Source organism: Ictidomys tridecemlineatus, chromosome 10 (assembly GCF_052094955.1).
Source record: "Ictidomys tridecemlineatus isolate mIctTri1 chromosome 10, mIctTri1.hap1, whole genome shotgun sequence".
Lineage (NCBI taxonomy): Eukaryota > Metazoa > Chordata > Mammalia > Rodentia > Sciuridae > Ictidomys > Ictidomys tridecemlineatus.
This window is the reverse complement of record NC_135486.1, coordinates 94650290-94669691: the sequence shown is the minus strand read 5'-3', so window position 1 is coordinate 94669691 and position 19402 is coordinate 94650290. Positions and strand designations below refer to the sequence as shown.

General features: G+C 39.7%; 1 long non-coding RNA gene across 10 annotated transcripts in view; it reads right to left on the bottom strand.

Annotated features, from left to right (window-relative positions):
• Positions 1–19402, bottom strand: part of LOC110599002 (uncharacterized) — a 112632-nt gene that overhangs the window by 13962 nt on the left and 79268 nt on the right. The window contains exon 8 of one of the 10 annotated variants that reach the window (XR_013426724.1): positions 1561–9416. The exons of the other annotated variants lie outside the window; for them this stretch is intronic. This is a non-coding gene — a long non-coding RNA (uncharacterized LOC110599002). Of the gene's footprint in view, positions 1–1560; positions 9417–19402 lie in introns of those variants that run through there. 10 annotated transcript variants of the gene reach the window in all.

Below are 19402 nucleotides of genomic sequence, written 5' to 3'. Positions count from 1 at the left end.
GTGGAGATAACAGGGATGAAAGAAGGGGATGGCAGCTAGAACAGTTATGTTTTAACTTTGGAACCATGTAAATACTTTGCACAAGTAAAAACACTGAAACGAAATTTAACAAACACTCTCAAAGGTCAAACTAAAATAAACAATTCTAGAATACTGGTGGCATAGCCATATTTCAAGAAATCTTAAAACACAGTTTGTGATCATGCATTCTTAGTTGGGTGCATATGAAGAATAAAAGCAACCACAAAGAAACCTTAAACTGCAACTGGTACTGTTATGATTCTGAAACCGGTACATATACATTATAGGATTAAGCAGATGTGTCATTTGTTAGTGTTATTAGGAACCATGATTTTCAAGTTAATAGAAAAAAATTGCAAATGAAGAACAGCTCAGGAAAAAGGAGCACCTCTTGAGCTCAGACTGTGAATCTAAAAACCATTTCTTTGTAGGAGAAGGAAAATTTGATGTCAGATCTAGGAAGGAAGGAAGGAAGTTTACAACTTGAACTTGGTGCTTTTTTGTAATGAATGTAAGTCTACTGGACTCACGTCCAAAGGACATTGGGGAAAAGGATGTAGGAGGACAGAAGGACCAATTTGAAGGGGTTCTCACTGGTCAAAGATTGCATTGATTGGTTATATAATTGTATAATCCAAAAGAATAGTAACTGCAAAGGGTTGGATTTCATAATAAATATGAAAGTCCATGTGACATAATGGTCATCTAGAAAGAAAACTCATTGATTACCTTTGGAGGTTGTTAGGGCATCAAATCATTATTCTGAAACTTTATATAAGAAAAAAAAACCAAGTATTTATCTTAACTTCCCATAAGGTCTAAATTTTGAAATAACCAAATAGTCAATAGGAAAGATTTCTTCCTTAGAGAAGAATTACCATGAATAATTGCAGAAGGACTGATATAATTAGAAAAATCACTATTTTGAAACTCTAATGAAATAACAGATCCTATCAACAATCAGTAATGACAGCTAAGCAATTAAGTGAAATACTGATGGGCACATTTTATAATAATAATAATAATAGAAATTTTAATTTATGGGCTGGGGATGTGGCTCAAGCGGTAGCGTGCTCGCCTGGCATGCGTGTGGCCCGGGTTCGATCCTCAGCACCACATACAGACAAAGATGTTGTGTCCGCCAAATACTAAAAAATAAATATTAAAATTCTCCCTCTCTCTCACTCTCTCTCTTTCTTTAAAAAAAAAGAAAAGAAATTTTAATTTATAGTAGAATAGGCCCACTGATATAGCTTGACACCACTAAAATTGGGATAATATATTATGTTCATTCTGATGTGAAGCATTAAGAAGTACCCAGCCCCAGCATCACCTATGGAATAGTCTCATCTGAAACTTAAACCTGAATACAGTCAAGCTATTAAATCTAAGGACTAGTTTGCAAAATTATAGAAGGTAGAGGAATATAGCTAATACCATAAGGGTGAAAAATACTCAATTTCTTCAATGAATAAGTGGTGTGGGAATAAAAGACATGGAGACTGCTATAGATTCAAAAAAACCTAAGAGACATAAAAATGAAATGCAATATATAAATTTATTTAGATTCTGTTTTGAACATATCAACTGCAAAAAAGACATTTTTAGACAACTGGAAAAATTTGAGCATGGCTGATTATTGAGGAACAACTGTTAATTTTGTGGAGCACAACAGTGGTGTTATAATTGTATTTTTAAGTCCTTTATCTTTAGATATACATGCAGAAATATTTACAGGAATCATATAATACATGGGATTTAAGTTAGAATTCTCCAATTTAAAAAGTTGGAAAAGGGAAAATTTAGATGAAGCAAGTAGGAAGAAAGTACATATCGTTGAAAAATAGTGATAGGTACGTAAGAATTTGCTTGTATATTCAATTTCTTCTTTTTTTGTTTAGATGTTTACATATAAAAATATTTTCAAATTTTTGCTACTATAAAGGTACAATACGAAACTGTCATGAAACATTTTAAGAGAGAATGAAGAATTTACACTTCAATTTCTGAAAGTCACCTAATCTTTGAACTCCGGGCTTTCCCAAACCTTAGGTTAGAACTGCAGTTTGCTTCGTTCAGTGGGACTGTAATTTTAAAATTCTGAAACTCTTGGTTTCAGACAATGAGTAGTCACCTCTTCCTTTCAAAAAAGAACAAATTTATTTAAAACTTTTTTTTTTTTTTTGCTAAGGAGGGTACTGGGGTACTGGACCACTGAGCCACATCCTCAGCCCTAACGATCCTCCTGTCTCAGTCTCTCAAGCTGCTGGGATTATAGGCATGCGCCACCATGCCAAGCCTCAAAATGATTTTTGAAATTACTAAAATCATCAACATCTAACTTGGAGTCTTTGAACCTACATTTGTAATCAGTTCAAGTCACATTGGAATTCTGAAGGCAAGTTCTAGAGAAGCCATTGAATATGAACTACCCTCTCCTTCTTCCCTGAGCAAGGAAAATCAATCCAGTTAATAAAATCTGGTGCTACCAAAGAAAAGATTGAAAGAACAGGGGATAGAGAAAAACAATGGTTTGTAAGATACTTCTTAAGCATAATTTATGCATTTCATAGTTTACTTTTTATCATCCTGAAGCAAACTGATAATCAATAAATGTTTTCAAAGAATCATTTACTTTTATACACTTTTAGATGTCCTAAAAGAAAATTTAAAATGTGCATTCCTCTTGTAATAATTACACAGAGTGAATAAGATAATCATGGCCTATGTTTGTTATGTGACTATTTCTGAGTTTAGTATAGTTTGCAAAAGTACACATATGTTGAAAATCCAAAGGACTCATTCTCTGATCTATGATCCGAGCAACACATTTCATTTCAGACCTCAAAAAGAGTAGAGAATATGTTTTAAAAAATATGTGAATAATGCTTTTCAAAATATAAATAATAAAACCAGTCCTTTAAAAACTCCTTTTATCCAAGTTATCATTTGTATATTTGTTCAGGAGTCCATATCATCTGTATCTTATCAAGCTGTGAAGAGTTTTTATGTGGTAAATTAGACAGTTACTACTCAGGAACTTCATAAAGCACAGGATTTGCTGTTATTCTTTATACACTGAAAAATGACTTCATAGATTTCTCCGATGACTCTGATTAAGTTGTTTTTAGTCTGTCAAACTGATAGTCACCACCATCTTGAAATGATCAAATATTAAATACTCCACTAGATGTAATCTGAGTATAACACTGAAAATTCAAACCCTTTGTGAATGAATAGAATGAATACAGTTTAGAAGAAATAATATTTGGGGACTTGCATAGGAATATTGTTGAAAATTGAGTCAGACTTGTGGATAGAGTACTCAACACTTTCTTCTGTGGTCTAGTTTTTGGAAATTTTCATGTGGATAACATTTCAAATACTTTTCTACATTTACCCATGCACTCTAATATTATTCCTTTTACTTGTAGGTTGTGATGTTCACATAATTTATGGAGTGCTGGGTGGAGAATAACAATATCAATTAAAACAAGTCCTAAGTAATTAGAGCAGTTATTAAAACAATCAAACCAAGCAAAATGTTGCAAATAATGATATTAAGAATGATATGGTGATGAGAAAACTTCAGGGTTCTTTTGGCCTTAGGGGTCTAGAGATACGTACAGTTTGGGAAATACACTCTGTAGTCTATCAGACTTTTAAAGTGGTCCTTACCTGTGTAATCAGATTAAGGCCAAGTACACAATGCCAACCTCTGGGTGGAATCAAATCCTTTTCAGCTAGAGATTTGCACAAACCAAAATGAACCTGATTTGATAACTGAATGAGTTTTCTGCTTTTGCCTAGCTATGCTAAGCACTTTTTATTATTATCCTCCTTTTCCAGATAGGGAAACCAAGGCACAGAGTAGTTAAGGCTATGCACACAACAGGTGAGGCTAGCATTGAGGTTCACACAGTCCAATAACAGAATCTACTTTTTCTTATTTGCTGTGCAATTCCCTATGGTCAAGACTAGCCCAACGTCAAGTTAATCTTCAAGATTCTATGAAATTTCTTCTACTCTGAAAAACTAAATAGTTCTCTCAGTTGAATTCAATATCATTTTTGCTGTCTCTTTCTTCCTGTGTGTATTCTCATTTGACTTTGGTCAGTTTCCCTTTTAGTAGAAGTCTCTAGTGTTCTTTGCCTCACTCTACCCCTAGCACTGAGCTCAAAGCCTCTACATAGTAAATTCTAAATTAATATTTTCTGAATAAGTGAATGCATTGCATTTCCCTTCTTAGCTGAGCACAAAGGAGAATACTCTCAGAATATTATCTATCTTATCTAGGGTTGGTTTTAGGTTGTATTTCAACGTCGGCCAATGAGTATCTGGCCAGTTCAAGGAAAAGAGGGTGTTCCAGAAATTGCATGCCTTTCATAAAATACCCTGACTCATTTTCATATCACTATCATCTGAAAATAGTAAGGTTATGTACCATGAAGCTCAAAATGAAATTCTGTTGTTAGGCAATACGTAGGTCTAGCCACTGACTTGTACTTAATTAGGGGGAGTGGAGGAAATAAAACAACAAGAAACCCAAAAGCTTACGTCTTCTGTTGGTGTCAGAACACAGTAAAGATCTTCGGGTAAGATAAGGTTCCTAAACTCCTCACTATGGTTTCCAAAGTTTGGATGTGTATGTGAATGAGCGCTTCTCCAGAGAGAAATTCCTAGCTTCCCCCAGTGTCCCAAAGTCTGTGGATTAAGAAACATTGTTTAGGTGAAACTGTGTCATTTGATGGTAATAACCAACTCTCCCCTGTGCTGCACTATCAGAACATCTGAATCAGAGCCCCAGTCCGCCCACTTGGTAATGGGTGCACGGTACTTCCCGCTCTTGCTTCTCAATGTTGTTGAGAAGACAGAGTGTATTTTTCTCTCATTTTTGTGTCTGTAGCACCTAGCACAAAACCTGGCAAATTGCAGGTTCTCCATAAATCAGGAAAAAAAAATTGAAATTGTAAGATACTACAGTTTTCTGGAATCTTGTAGAATCTTCTGGAATAGATGAATCCTTTATTATCAAGCATCTTGGTGCATGTAAAAAAACAGAAGCTATATTACATACTTTGGGGGAAAAATTAGAAAGCAATTGCTTAGCTCCTTAAGACACATTGCAAGAATTGTAATATATATATATATATATATATATATATATATATATATATATAACTTACATATTTCATATTTATATTTATTTTTTTCCAGATTCATATACTTCATATTTAAATTAAGAAAAAATTAAGACTAGGTGTCTTTCTGATCAACTAGTTTAATCACTGGTAGGAAAAAACATGAGTCTTTAGAATGTTATATCCAGCTCAAGTCTTTTGAGATCCTTTGAGAATTTTTCTTTGAAATTCCTTAATCTATGCATTCTGCTGGGTGTTCATATTGATGTTTCCGGAGGAAATCTATTACTAGAGACTCACAGGGCTGGAAAGAATTTGAGCTGCATGAACAGAGCAATCAGCCTTGGACAGGGAAACAAGAACCCGCGTCTTACTCTAAATTCTTATTAACTCGAAGGCAGTCTTAAGCATGTCATTCTATCTCTGAGGACCTCCATTTCATCAGTCTGTAAAGTGAGAGGACTGGTTTAGGTGACCCTTTAACACTCTTTCGGGTCTCGCAATCTATAAATCTTTAACCTAGTTCATTTCCTCTTTTGAGCAGGGATAGAGCATTTCAGCCTGACAGTCTAATGAGAAGCAATCCTTTTTGGATTAAAGTATATGTACTGGATTTCTCTGTATGAGCCTTCGATCCATTTCCACCTTTCTTCACCTTTTTCTTCACCCCTAGTGACTGACCTTTTAGGACTGCATCACCAGGCTTCATTGCCCTCTGGATTTGGGTTAGAATTAACCCTGAGAGGCACTAGCAGGACATCAGAAGGTGGTAGAAACTTCTGTCTCCATTGGGACCTCTTGGTGGCAGGGGCTGCATTTGTCTGTTCCTTTTTGCAGATCTGTCAGAGGCCTTGCTGTAGTTTAGTTCTGGAAATTGCTCCTGTTTTTCTTCTCCTCATGTCTGGGGGTGATTGTGATTTCCTGCTGATGCTACCACTGATACTTCTCCATCTCTTATTGTTGGTTTTCCTTCATCCTGCCCTCATTCTTTGTAAAAAGATCACTCATTAAATTTTCCTTTGTCCTTTTGCACTTGTGGAAGAGAGGTTCTGAAAATCATTCCAGCTTGGATTTTAAAAGGAAATTCATGTATTCAACAAATGGGAATTCACTCAACACTTTGATAGAAGCAGATCTGCACAGGGACCTGATAAAAAACCACCTATAATTTTGAAATCTTGATAATCATGTTCCAGGGTAAATAGACAACTTTGATTCATGTTTCAATCTTCTTATAAAATTGAAATGAAAATGATTCCTAGACTTATCTGTGAATTCTGGGGATATTAAGGTTGTAGATTGTTTTCGTAAAAGCGCACTTTGGTAATGTTTACATCAAGTCTCATTTCTTTAATTAATTCTCTCCCTTGGGAAGTAGGACTTGTATTTTCTAATGAAAGAAATATAGAGAGAATATACTAGAGGACTGAGTAGTCTCAGTGTTTTGACCAGATGACCAACGGCATAACTCAAAAATAGACTTCTGGCATGTTAAGGACAAATTGTATCTAAAAGAAATTGGGTGAAATTTATCCTGTTTGAACCCTGTTTCCCATGGAAGAACTGTAAAGGTAAGTGGCTGAGAGAAGAGTCTTGGGCTGCTGGGACCTTAGCGTGTTGAGATGTCTTTCATAGTCAAAGTTAGAGTGGGCCCAGATTGGTGATTGGTGTCCTTAAGAGAAAAGAAAAATGTGAAGACAGAGGCAGAGATGGAGGTGAGTGACGTGGCTGCAAACCAAACAAGTGCAAGGGCAGGTTGAACACAGTCACCACGGAAGCTAGGAAGAGCAAGGAAGGATGCTACTGAGAGTCTTGGAGCAATCGTGACCTTGGCTTTGGACTCCTAGCCTCCAGAACGGCGAAAGAGTCAATGTCTGCTGTTGTCAAAAGCCACCAGATTTGTACTGCTTTGTGGTGTATTTGCATAACCACCTGTGAGACAGGGATTGTGAAAGAAATGGACAAAGTGGATCAAGTGTAAAACAGAGGGGAGTGGAGGCCACTGTGGGTAATGAAAGAAACTGACGGTCCTCAGGGTCGAACACGGTTAAGACATGGCCTTCAGCAAACAGAATGAGCTCCTGTAGTCCCAAGAGTGTGACTCCTGTGACATAAGGGGACGAATTCAAGGGTTTTAAGTTGAGGGATAATCCTGGTTTTGTAATTGGAGAGGCCTTGGCCCTAGTGGCACTGGGGAGAGTGGATTAAGCAACACAGTAAAGAGAATCTCGTATTAACCAGGTAGGAAATGACATAGAGACTAAGGACAGTGGATATAGAGGAGGTTTTATAGGGCCCATAATGGTTGAGTTTTGAAGTAAGGACGTGGAGGAGTTGAATTTGGGAAGGGACACTGCATGGGTGGTGATGTGCATGAAGTAGCTATTGCCATGACGATGCCGTGGAGCAAACTATTTTAGAATCTAGTGTCTGAAGACAACGAGGATATGTTTTCATGGATCTGAAGGTTGGTGGTAGCCAGTGAATCTCGGCTGGGCTTCTCTAGATAGCTCTGCTCAGCCAATGGCAGCAGGTCCAGCTATGCATCTTAGTGGATGAAATAATGCTGCTTCCTGTGTTTCTCATCCTGCTCAAGCTAGCAAACTGCACAGGTCATGTCCCTCTGGTGGGGATGGCAGAGGTGCAGGGGGGCAAGCAGAACCCCACAAAGCCTCCACTTGACTGTGCTCAGAGTGGGCATGGTTCACTCCATTCATTTCTATTGGCCAAAGCAAGTCACATGACTATGTCCAAGGTCAACAGGAAGGGAAATGTGTTCCTTATGTAGAGGCTGTGCAGTGGGATGGATGTAGGAGGGGCAAAGAACTGGGGCCAGGATTACAACAACAGACTGCCCTCTGACCACAGTTGTCAATATCCTTCCTATATGCAAAATGTACCTGCTAGCATCCAGGACCACAAAAGACTCACTGAATCCTGATATCAGGCTCAAAGTCCAAGATTTCATCATCTGTATCAGTTCCAAAGGTGGCTCTTCTTACTTCAGAGACATATAAACTCAACAGTTCATCTTCTCTACTCATGTCCAACATAAAATCGTAAAAACAGGATAAGATCAACAGAACAAACACTCCCATGAGAAAGGGAAAGAAAGGAAGACACATAGCACTGACCCAGAGCAATTTGGAAATGTCACCCAGCAAAAATTGCCAGGTCCTCCTACCATTGTTAGGGAACGGTCCTTGATTAGATCCAGACTCTTCTCCCTGAGAAGAGGCCAGTGTAAGTCCGTTATTCATGGCCCTTGTTTTCCATTTTAGGATATCTTCTTGGCCACTTCTGAAGAGAGAACATTGAAAATATGCCCATTTTGGTGGTTGAGCAGTTTCCTGGAGAAGGTCAGGAACCTTTATTTTGATAAGCCTCCGTCTCTTTTAACTAAGCCAGAAGCTGTTATGTAGATCTTTACTGGTACACAGCTAAAACGAGCCATTTCATGTTTTTGATACTTCAAAAACTATCTTGCCCCAAGTTCATAAGTTAATAAAGTTCCTTGTCTATCTTCCTTGTGTTATTATATCCAACCTTCTGAGTCCCCAGTCTGCATTGAATGTCCAGTATTGAATTCCAGTGAAGTTCCTTCCCCAGCTTTCTTGTGTTCACTCACCTTGCTGAGAAGCTGCCGAACTGCTTGTTTGGCTTCATACCACGGAGCAGCCATGAAAGTGACCTTCTCTTATTCCGCCATCTTGAAACCTCCTCACCTTGTCTGTTTTCCACGTTTTCAGAGGTAACAGTCTTCTTACCAATTTCGTTACCACCACAGACAAAAGTCACTATTGTTTCAGCCACCTCGTACACTTTTATTGCCACTGTTTAAGCATCCCATAACAATCTCATCTCTTGTGATCCAATATTGTCCTGAAGGTGATATTATATATGCTAAGTTTTTCTTGTGTGAGTACTCTGCTGCCAGGCTGAATTTCTGCCTTGGTTAGCTATTGCTACAAAAATGTCACTCCAAAACTCACTGGCTTAAGATGACACTTATCTATCCACATGTATCTGAGAGTTGGCTGGCGGATGGCTGGTCATATTGTGGTGGGCTGGCCACAGGGAGGCTGTGGCTACACTGCAGGTGCAGAATGCCTGTGGTCCACCAGTATTCATGAAAAAGCAGAGGAACATCAGACCTGGGGCCAGAAGACAAGAGCTCAGTTTTGGATACCTTGATTTGGAGATGCAGGTGCAATGCACAGCTAGAAAAGACTTGGAACTAGGAGATGGTTTTGACTAGGGAGAAAGAAGATAACAGTCACTGGATTATAAACTGGGACTAAGACAAAGGAATAGATAATCATCCAAGGTGATCACTCACACACCCACCCACCTACCAACACACACACATACCCACACACACCCATACACACACACACACACACACACACACACACACAATGACAAGAGGCTATTATATGAAACCTTAGGGTATACTAACATTTGAGAGTTGTAGAAAGGAAGAGAATCTATACAATAAATTAGGGCAGAGATACAGCAGAGAAGGGTACCCAGGAGGCCAAGAGAGAAGCTTTCTATTATTGTGAGATTGAATAACACTATCAAATTCTTCAGAGTGGCAAGAAATACAAAAACGGGGGTGTGTGGGGGGGAGAGTCTTTCAGATTTGACAACCAGGAGATCATTGGTAGAGAGATCATTAATTTATCTTCCAACTAGAGCACATTTGAGAGTGAACAGAGATGCTATTAATAATTACAGCAGAACACCATGTGTCTTGGGCAAACAAAGACATATGGTCATGTTGATCTCTGGGGATCTTTGCCAGGTTGTTTCTCCTGGGTAAGTGGAGTGTAAACTTGATTTGCATTGTGCACAAAAGTGATAAGATGGTAGAGTTGAGATAACTAGAGTAGTTTTTTTTTTTTAGCCTAGGAGCCTGTTTGGATATGGAAATGGGAAGAGAGAATAATGAAAAAAATGCTTTTTATAGATGTGTGAACCTTCTTATAAAAGTCCTCAAGTGGCCCTTAGGATTGTGTGTCGAAAGACAATGGACCATGAGCTTTTTCAAAGAGGATTTAGAAGGTAAATCCAGCTGATAAGACCATCCCTACTATTTTTGACATTGCTGGGAAGATTTGTTGCTATCAAAATATGTTAGAAGATATTGGACAGTGATAAAGAGCATGCACCTGGGCTCAGACTGGAATATGTTTTCGAGCAAAAGCAAGACCTTAGTTGGCTACATGGCCTTGAACTCTTCCCTTTTTAAAAGGACTTCAGTGGACAGCAACAATGTGCACTATGGATAACCCAAGGCCAATAAATAGGCTAGGACACAACTAAGTCTCCAAGCGCAAAGAGAGTATTGAAACAATCCAGAATCCGATGTGTCGCTGTTGGTCGCATAATAGCTCTTCATTCTCTGCCCCTGCCAACGTCCCCTCTAAGTCATCTCCCTCCCTCGCCACGCCCAATCTACTGTTAAAAATTATGGCACAGGTCCCAGTTTAACAAACCCTCTTTGTTAGCATCCGTTGGCTCATGTGAGCAGGCCTCAAGAATAATTTCAGGATAATCGAGGTCTACTTTTCCCTTTCCCATCAGTGCCAGGGACGGAGGGAGCCAGCTTCATTGATTCCAGGGGCTGCACGGGCACCGGCCTGTGCGTTATCTGTGTGGTCATGTTTCTTCTATTGGGCTGCCTGTGTGGGGAATGGACTCCCAGCTCTGGCACCACAGTGGACCATTCTGAGAGCTTTATTTGATCTCAAACCCTATCAGTGTTGTTATGCACATTTTTTTTTTTAACAACCCTTTCAGTTCACTAGCGACTAATAGAATAGCAGTACATTTTGGCAAACGAGAATGTGAGAAATGAAGGTCCATTTGAAAAAGGACCTTTTCTTTGAGGATGTAAAAGATAACTGACTAAACAATGGGGAATGGTGAAACCACTCCACCCCTCACAGAGTCTCAGGGATGGGAGCCAACCTATTTAAACATTTCTTAATTTCATTGAAATTTCAGGACTTTTTTTTTAAAGGGTAACACAGAAAAAAAAAACCCTCAGAGCTTTAAAGCAAGTACTATTTATGAATCATCAATTGCTTCCTTATATTATGGCCGATGGACAAGTCATTGTTCCTGGTCTTCATTTTTCCCAAGGAGTAGAAAATGACACCAGTTCTAAGTGACCTGTGTTAACTTGGGCTAGCTATCTAGCACAAAGACTAAATCCTAGCTGACATCTAAGTCCTGGATCCACCTTTTGATAGCTGTGCTACTTTGAATAAGTCAATTTACCTTTCTGTGTTTTATTTTTCCTCACCTATAATTGGACTCTGTTGTAAATATTAAATGAGGTAACGTTAAAAAGTACAGGTGTATCATAATATAAAAGCTCTATAGATGTAAACTACAGTACTATTTCTGTTTTCATAGATTCTCTCTGAGGAGTCCCAGAAACCAATCTCAAGAAGATTCTAGAAAACCCCAGTATTTAGGAAGAACCACTGCAATCTCCAAAGCTCGGGTCTGAACAACATTGCACAGGCTCAGTATCACTGGTGCCCTCCAAACGCTCTGCAGGTGAAATGTTTAAGTTCAGCCAGGCCCTAGAATTAGGGGGTGGGGTTTCAGCTCAGGACTCTCTGTCACTCAGCCCAGCACAGGTCTGGCCTTGAGCAGCACCAGGAGTTGGCTGTCATGTGCTGCTCCTTAAGTTGGAATTCTCCAAATTGCTGTCTGGTTCCATGTCCGTAGGCCCTGAACTTCTGCCCTCTTGGGTCTAACTCCTAGGCCTCTGCTCAAGGGACCCTGGCCTCCTGACCTTGCCTCCCAGCTCTGGCATACAGATGGGCTCACTGGGTCCTGCCACTCACCCTGTGGAAACCTTCCACCAGTGAGGGAGTGTCTCAGTTCTCCGTGGGAACAGGACATTTCATCACTATGAGAAGGGATTGGGTAGCATATTATGACTAAGTAATATGCAAAGAGTATTCTCTGTAAATAAATCTTGCTAGTAGGTCTCATTTGTCTTATTTGATGAACCATTTCTGTAAGATTCTTTCTTAAGATACAACTCACATAAAAACAACCATACATACAACACACGTAACATGACAACAGAAAAATAGTCTCAAATAACCCTTCATCATGACTTCTAGATTATGCTGTAGAATGATTTTTAGATCATTCAGTAGAACTATGTGGATTGTAAAGAAAAATTCTAGAAGTTTAACTTTTTAAAACAACTTTAAGCTGGCCATGGTGGCACATGCCTGTAATCCCAGTGGCTCAGGAGGCTGAGGCAGGAAGATCACGAGTTCAAAGCCAGCCTTAGTAAAAGTGAGGCCCTATGTAACTCAGTGAGTCTCTGTCTCTAAATAAAATACAAAATAGGGCTGGGGATGTGGCTCAGTGGTCAAGTACCCCTGAGTTCAATCCCTGGTAACACCGCCCTGCAAAAAAAGCTTTAAGTTCTCATAGTAGAAGAGGAGGATATTGTGGACAGAGAAAGCAATTTTTGTAAGTTTTGATAGAACAAACCCCTTGCCCTTGGCTGGGATCTTCAGGGGGGAGCAGTGTTGATGATATCCTGAAGCTTGTTTCATGTGTTTTAAAGGTCACTTTTAAAATGCGAAGATCTATCTATCTATACATATAGATAGACATAGGTATAGATATATCTTTGTAGAAATAATTTTATAGGATATCCTAAAAGTTTTGAACATGTTTATACTTCTTTACCAAGAAGTACCAGTTCTAGGATGCTATCCTACAATAAATATTTATGTACTGAGTGCCTTGTATGTGTCAAGAACTTTTCTGGGCATTTGAAATACCTTGAAGAAGAGTGATATTTATCATTTTCCTTTCTGTAAATACCTTTTAACAGATGGACACAGATAATAAATAATAAACATAATGAACAGGTGAAGTAGAAATTATGCTTGGGGGATTAAGGATATGGGGTAAACAAGTAGAGCAGGAAAGGGAAATCAGGCAGGTAGATGAAGCAAGACGCAGTTTACAGCATAAATAGGGACCTTTACATTTTTAATGACTGTGTAATATTCTATTGTTGGGAAGCACTGTAATTTGTTAACCAATTTAATTTATTCCCAATTCACTATTATACTTGAATCTTCAGTGAACATATATTCCCACCCTCCCTGCTCTCTCACTTTCTTCCTCTCTCAGATTGCTTTCTTAGGGTACACTTCTGGAAGTTAAGTTATTAAATCAAATGCTGTAAACTGGTTTAAGGTTTTCTTTACATAAAGTCTGAACCAATCTATACCAATTTATACTTTGTCCAGCACTTGCATGTTTTACTCTTGCCCAACTTCATCATTAGAAAATGGAATCAATTAAATGTTCATGGTGCATTGATGATATCCAACGAAAAGCAAAAAAAATAACATTTGATGTGACACATTAGATTCTAGACACATCTGACTCAGTGTTGAAGCATTCACATTTTAGCAGTTTCCCTCTCTTTGATATGATATCATGAGTGAATTTTGCATCTTTCTCCGTATTTTCCTGGTTTGCCACATTCAATATGAATTTCCTTCCTCTAATAGCTTTTGTTAATATCAGTAATAAGACAAATTCATCTTAATGAAGCATATGATATTGAGAAGCATTGCCAAGGTTTGTCACAGGTTGCTAGATTGACAGGTGCCCTTTCTTCATTTCCCTGTTACCCTTCTGCAGTGGTTAAGGTGTAATGAAGCCCATGCTAACGGCTCTCTGTTTTCTCCTCTGGCCAGGATGCTGGCGGTTTGGGCAGAATGTAGCAGTAGAAGGCCCGTTATCCTTTCTTCTATTTGGCTGGGTCCCTAAGACGTGGAAATGAGTTTTCTCAAAGGTCAGGCTTAATTTGCTTTCCAGCGTCGTGCTACTTGAGGTTGTGGGGTCTTGCTGGGTGGTCCTGCTCTGGAGTCTGTCCAAAGAGAAGCTTCACCAGGGAACGTTCTTTTAAGGAGATCAGATCCATTACCAACGATCAAGTTGACTATGTATTTATTCATGCAAGAAATATTTATTGACGGACGGTTCTAAGTGCTGGAGATGCAGAAGGAAATACAACGGACCCAAATTGTCCTTGCCCCCAGTTCAGAGGATAAAAAAAGTGTCTCCCTTGGTAGATTCGACAGTGATTCATGTCAAAAGGAAAAAAATAAATCGGAAAAGGGGGATATAAAATGAAGGAAGTGAGGGGACACTGACATTTCAGATGGAAGGACCAGGTAAGGCGAGTCCCACCCAGCAGCTGTGATGTCTCCAGGGGGATCAGAGGTTATTTATTGCCATGACCTTGAGACATTCCGGCACCAGGAGAATGAATGGGTTGTTGGACTCGTGTCCCTTTCATAGGTGGCTCTGTTCTGTAAGGACAATGGAAGGTGATCAACAACCAGGAAGGGACAGCTGCAGGGTGGCTGAGACAGTGAGGGACGTCCCTGGAGCCAGGGCAGAGGTCAGGGGCAGCTCTTGTGTTAATAAACCGAGTTGCCTACTTTCTTCTGATTCCCCTCTTTGGTCTGTGCTTTGGAGTTCTTTGGCTAGGTTCCAACCTCATTCAGGACACCCTCCACAACAAATATCCGAGAGTCCTACATGTTTAGAGAACATACAGGGTAAGAATTTTGTTATCGGAAGGTAATTCTGTGCCCTTGCAGTCACCACTTGTTGGCAAATGGGGCAATTTTTTTAAAGCGATACTTTAAAGAACTAGTGCATTTTATGTACGGAGAATAAATGTCAATATATTATTAGCATAGCAGCACTTCTTCCTTATGGGGAATGTATGATCTCTAGTTATCATACAAGCTCAGGTCTAATTGATTTGTTCATTTCTTCTCTCTCAGACATGGGGTTTATCCAGTGCTTACGGCTTGCCCTCTGCCTGATTCCACACCTAACATGCCAGGTCCTTGTTAAAGTGAGATACCTATTATACTCACATGAGGGTTAATGATGTTTTTGTTGGTTTGTTTGTTTTGGGTACTGGGCATTGGCCTTGCTAAGTTGTTGAGGCTAGCTATAAACTTGTGATCCTCCTGCCTCAGCCTCCGAGCCACTGGGATTATAGGTGTGTGTCACTGTGCCTGGCTGAGGATTAATGATATAACACTGGGAAAGGATGCAGATGGTCTACCAGTTTATATAAAACACACATTTTTTTTGATGATATAAAGGCACTTCTTACTCAAAAGTCTCCAAACCTTTTTAACTTTGGCTTATCAAGTTCCCTTTTTCTACCATAAGGATAAAAAAGCACAGTGTCCAAGGCCTGAAGATAATCTGTTTGTTAGCCAGTTTTCCATCACTATAACAAATGCCCAAGATAATCAACTTATAAAGAGGTAAAGTTTATTCTGGCTCACAGTCTTAGAGGTTCCAGTTCATGTGAATCAGCACATCCTGGCGGAAGTGGATAGCGGAGCAAAACCTCCCACCTCATGGCTGGTAGGCGAAAGAGAAGAAGAGGAAGAGGATGATGTCCCACTATCCTCTTAAAGGGAATACCCCCAATGACCTGAAGACTTTCCATGAGGTCTCACCTCTTAAAACTTCATTCGCCTCCTAATAGCATCATGCTGGGGATCAAGACTTTGGGGACTCTTCGGACCCATATACAGCAACCCAAACTCATGTTCATTTGCCTCTGGATGTGGACACTTGAATACCATTATGTCTGATGTTCAGCACCTACTAAGCCCAACAACTTTCCCTCTAACTCCCCAGGAATATTGGAAGTACTCAAATAAAGATCAAAGGGTTGTGCAAATTGAAACCTAAAGAGATAAATAAATCTGAAGGTTGAAGTTAGTGCAGTGTGGCGATAAAGAGAATTAAGTAGAAGAGGCAGTAACTCTGGATGGGAAAAAAAATGTGTGTCTGCCTTTCAAGGAAAACAAATTCCCCCAAAAGCTCCTCCACCATCCCCTTCCATGAACCCCACCTTCTTACCCAGTTCAACTCAAGCTGGCACGTAACCACTACCGTGAGAGGAGAGAGGGAAACGGGACTCTGGAAATACGTCTGAATCGTATTTATACTCTCAACTGAAATACTTAAAGAGGATGTGTACAGTCACTGGAAATTGGATTGGAAACCTGGTCACTGAGCCTGTTGTGCTTCTGCCTCTGCTGGCGAGTGTAGATTCCCTGTGCAGAGGCATTGGCTGGCGCGCCTGTCCAGCAGTGTTTGTGGGTGGAAGTCTGCCAGTTTCATTGACAGAGCAAAAAGGCAACCTGATTCAGATCAAATGCAGAGGGGTGTGGGCTCTGGCACCAGCCGACAGCAGCCAGCAACCAGAATTCCTCAAGGTCCTGTATGTGGGGTGACCTACTTAAAAGTTTTTCTCTTGCTTTAGAAACTCCTTACCCTTCCTGATTCCAGATGGCACAGGAAATGCAAGGGTTTGAGCCCAGACTGCTTTGTAACTTGTCTTTGAAGGACTCTGACCCATCCTCATGTTCCTGTATCTTCGAACGAAGCTGGTTTCTCTTTGGTTTTGTCCTTATCTGGGGTTGCGGTGGGCACTGGGCTGTGAGTGCATTTCCTGATTCCCTGAGCTTCTTTTTCACCTCTTTGAGGGCAAGAGACTCCTCTGCCTGCCTTGCATTGCACCTTCTCTCTTCAGGGTGCACCTGCCAAGGTGCATCTTTTCTGTTTGACTCAAACCCTGGTGGCTTAAGTGAATATGCTTATTTTTATTGAGATTTTGCTCTTCTCCCCAGAGATCACTGGTTAGGAACAGGTTTGACTGGTGTAGCTTATAATTGCCTGGTCACTGCTGCCCGTTCTGCTGGGAGTAATTGGGGTGGAGGTTGACAAGTTGACTTGATTCAAGTTTCACTGTAAGAGAAGATTCAGCCTGGACAGCTTAAAAGTGCCGTGTGTGTGTGTGTGTGTGTGTGTGTGTGTGTGTGTGTGTGTGTGTGTGTACATGTGCATAAAGACAATCTCATGAGATTTGAAGCTGAAGACTCCTTCTGGCTTATTACAATTTTCATATTTAGTTGATAAAATGAGTCATCATTTTCCCATCTTTGCTTACCCAGATTCTACAACTGCTTTTCATTTTATTAGACAGAACCTTTGTTAAATTGTACTGTTCCCTGTAAAAACAAAACAAAACAAAAACGTATATAGGAGTATGCACTCATGCATGAATATATGTGATGTGTGTGTGGCCATGTGTACACGTGCATGTATAAATCTGAACTTGCAAAAAAACCCGTTTGGTATATGTCACATTCTCTCTTTCATTAGCTCTGTGTTCCTGGCACCGTTCTTTGGTAAATCCTAAGTTCTCTAAGTTATGCACCTATGTGTAGCCTAGAGCTTCAGTCTGCCTTTTTATAGACTATGTGTACCATAAACAGGAGATGAATTCACCGAGTGTGAAGAAGGTGTGGGTGGCAGCTGAAGTAATAGTCTCAGCTGTGCCTGATGGTGGCCTGTGTCTAGCTGGAGTTTTGTTCTTACCCATCTTCTTTAATTAGTGGTTGCCCAACCCTGGCAGCATGTTAGTATAACTTAAAAAAAAAAAAAAACAATAACAACAAACCTGCCTCCCTGCCTCCCTGTGCTCCCCTGACCTGGGCACTTGTATTTTACAAACAGGTGATTCTAATGTGCAGCTAGGCAGCAGCCTCACTTCTCTATCTTTCACATGCATAGAAGTCACTCCGTGATCAGTTAAAGAGTAGATTTGGATATCACGGTTCTGGGGTAGGCCTGAGCGTCTGCATTACTAACAGACTCCAGGTGATATGACAGATCAGAAGGCCCATTCCCTGAAAATTCTAATTCAGTAGTTCTGGAGTAGGCATGGGAATTCATCTTTTAACCAAACATCCTAGGCAATTCCTGCTATTAGACAAATCTTGGATATATGAAGTTTGAGCAGGGTTTTGCCACACTCATTGTTCATTAAAAAAAAAAAAATCACCTGTTTGCTTTGACAAGCCAGCTCCCATCTCTACAGTAAGGCCAATTTGAAGTTCCTGGGGTAGGCTGGGGGCAGCTATACTTTAAAAAATCCAGACTTCATTCATATGCACACTGCTGGTTGAGCACCTCTGAACATGAAAATGTGCTTCCTACACCGAGGGGAACAGGGTATTTGGGGGTACATCGAAGGGTTACTGGAATCTACCAGAGACAAAACTACATCTGAGAATCATTTTGTAATGAAGTTTATCTTAGCACCTGTTCCTTGTGAAAATACTTTTAGAAGCAACCAGGCCACTGTGGCTTCTATTAAGCTTCTTCTATTAAGAATAAAAGGAAAGTTTCCAAGTATTTTTCAATTCTTTTTCCCTTTGTCTATAGAAATAAACATGATAAAACCCCACAGTGACTTGTCTTACTGGTTCTGCAGCAAGGAGTTTAATCTCCTCTGATCAGATAGGCTTGGATGTACCTTCTATTCCATTGTGACCTCTGTGTTCTGTGACGTTCAGTGCTCTCCCGTGGGACCACTGTGACATGTGACTGAAATGCACCGAGTCTAGCTTTTTCTCAGAGATGCCAACTGGTGTTTGCCTTTGTTTGAACCAATGTTTATTCCATTCTGTAGAAGATGGAACTGATCTCTATAAAGACCTGAGTCAAGAAAGAATGAGAAGGAGGAAGAAAAAATACAAATCTCTCATTTCCTCATTTCCTATTTCTAAACATCAGTTTTCTTGCTGCATAAATAATAAAATTAAGGATTCATTGTCTTTTGATCAACTATAGTATTAAAATTCCCCCAAATAAAAAGAAAATACAATTATGGGAGAGAGATGATTAAGGTGCTGACGAGAGCCTTGGAACCATTTCATTTTATACTTATTTGAATTCTACTTATAATCATTTGGTTCCTATTTGGTTTTGGCTCAGGCCAGGATAAACTTTCTAACAATGAGAGATATGCAACAACAAAATGGTCACAGGTGACACTTAACTGACATAGGAGTTACTTAGTTGGGAGCTATTAACCACCCTTCTGAGATGGCAGACAGACTGTGGTTTCTACACCTGGCCATTCATCAAAACCACGAGGAAGACAGGTGATACACAGGTTCTTGCAAGCTGTAGAACGAATGAACCAGATTTTCAGGATGGAGCCAATAAGTTGAAACTTAATTTTATGTTTCATTTTGTGTTGTCTTTTTTAATTGAATGGATTTTTTGTTCTTTTTTAATATATATATATATATATATATATATTTTAGTTGATGATGAAA